The following is a 2,232-nucleotide window of genomic DNA, read 5'->3' on the forward strand; positions in this document are numbered from 1 at the left end:
AGGGACAATCGCTGCTCTGCCTCTGGCTTCTGGGAGTTCCTTACTGGAGGCCTCCTCTTTTCTATCTCCTGCTGAAACAAGAAAGGCTTCGTAACTTGACTGCTCTATGCCAGCTATGAGTACATCATCTCCTCTGTAACTCTTTTGTAGTGGACACAGAGTTTGTTGAAGCTCATTCTCACAACTCTTATCGTGACTATGCCTCATAACTCTTCCAACTCTTATTAGTTCATAACCTGGATTACAGATCGTCTCTGTCCAGATTAGAATTTTAAAATATACAATACAATTCTCAAGATCCTCTAGCTACAAGATGTAACCACACATCTTTGTTCTTTTTTATTTTTGCAAAAACATGGGCAATTGTTTCTCTCTTTTATATTTTCCCTTTGGAACTCATCTGTTTCCTGTTTTCACTTCCTCTGCTCAGAAGACCTTTCCTTTGGTTTATTCTTGTACTGATTCTCCAATCTTTCCAGGCTACTTTATAGAGATGTAGCTGGTGCAACAGACACTTACTAGATAGTTTTTGTTGTTTTTATTTATACTACAGGAAGATGATAAAACAGGTATTTTACATTTCCTCGGACAGCAAAAATTTTTTGCATTTTTAATGGAAAATAAATTTTTAAAGTTTGGATAGCATAATTTAAAAAAAATAGCTTCATTACCTGCTATGTAGCCATAACATAGATCTGTATCCATCATCTAAAAGTAAAGCCAGCTTTTGATTTGATACACACATTGAGACTTTATCCTGTAGGAAATAAAGCAGAACAAATACGCTATTACAGTTTTATCTTCAACTGCACATCACTTCTAACCTTGAGTGAAGGCTCTGCATTATGGAATAGAACCAACGGAGGCAGTGCAGCTCTCGGAACCTTAGACTGATAAGGAAGAGCAGGAAATAGTTTGGCTGCCACCACGAGGCAACAGCACATTCTCCTGTTGACATTCACCCGGTCAGAGTGAAACTGGAACCGAGCAATCCCATTCCTTTGCAACCACCCTTATGCTGCAGAGATGGAGCCCTGAGCTCAGCAATGCCATTTGTGACAGAGCTTTCCCAGGTGGGAAGGCATCCTCCCTTCCCAGAGGTATTGCAAGTTCCCCTCTCCCCACTCCATTCCATCTGGAAATGGAATGCTGACAATCCATAAAGGTTATACACTACAACACTGGCATGGATTTTTTTTCCTTAGGTAGATCTAAGGCAGTCTGGGAGTTGCTCAGCCTCTTGTGCCCTCTTCAAGTGAGCATTTGTAACTTTTCTTCCTACAATAATCCAACCAAACAACTTGGTTACTGCTCCAAGTAATTACCAGAAGCTTTGGCTGTGTTTTCCCATTGGATTTTATTTAACCCAATATTTTGCAAATACTGACACTTCTATATTTGAAATTCCCAGCATACTACAGAGATTTGAGAGGTGATCTTCAAACTTGAGAGGTGATATTGACCACAGAGTAGCAATAAATAGGAAATATCGGGACAAAAGTTAATCCAATACACATCCCCAACAATCCTCCAATTTTTTTTTTAAATTTTTTTTTTATTCTGAAAGAAACAAATTTAACAGCACTGCCATGCATGCAACAAAGTGACCCAGGCATGAAGATGAGCAAGCTGTTGGTCCTTCACATTCCAGTTTTCAAGGGTGACGTTAGTGGGACACTGCTTGGAGCACTGCAATGATATCAAAGTAATCCCTTAAACTTCCTGCTAACTGGAAATTTCTTTGAAGATGCACAGATAATATAGGGCTCATTACTTACACATACAGGCAAAAGGAAAAAACAAGTTTCACCACATTCTCATAAACCTCTGGAAATAAAGTCCTGTAAACTTAACTGCCTTTCTCAATTTGAGAAATTGCTACTGCTATAACACTACCTGTACTGGACCTTGTCAATTGGATGCTTTTGCCCAGACTCCTTGCTCCATATATGTCATTTACACCACAGAAAACAAGACAGAACCCTATCCAAGCGAAAAATCAGTGGGAATGGAGAATGACTTACTCGGCAACACCTGATTCTCTCTGTGCAACATGCACTACAGCTTTCTTTCGGGCTGATCAAACACTTCTTATGGTAAAGATCATCATCCTATAATCTGGAATACGGACTGACTTCCCAGCTCGACGTGCCTCATCGCCGCCAACCACCGCCACCCTGATCCATTCTCTGCACATTAACTGAGCCTGACCGTACCCTCTGCAACCACCAC

At 40.4% G+C, this 2,232-nt stretch overlaps 1 long non-coding RNA gene across 1 annotated transcript; it reads right to left on the bottom strand.

The window, feature by feature from the left end:
• Nucleotide 1: 1 nt before the first annotated feature.
• Nucleotides 2–2,117, bottom strand: LOC108446322. The gene is made up of 3 exons (XR_001861487.1): nt 2,025–2,117; nt 672–757; nt 2–68 (listed from the first exon to the last, which is right to left on the bottom strand). It is a non-coding gene; the product is annotated as an uncharacterized LOC108446322 (long non-coding RNA).
• Nucleotides 2,118–2,232: the final 115 nt, after the last annotated feature.

Source organism: Corvus brachyrhynchos, unplaced genomic scaffold (assembly GCF_000691975.1).
Source record: "Corvus brachyrhynchos isolate BGI_N302 unplaced genomic scaffold, ASM69197v1 scaffold150, whole genome shotgun sequence".
NCBI classification, from domain to species: domain Eukaryota; kingdom Metazoa; phylum Chordata; class Aves; order Passeriformes; family Corvidae; genus Corvus; species Corvus brachyrhynchos.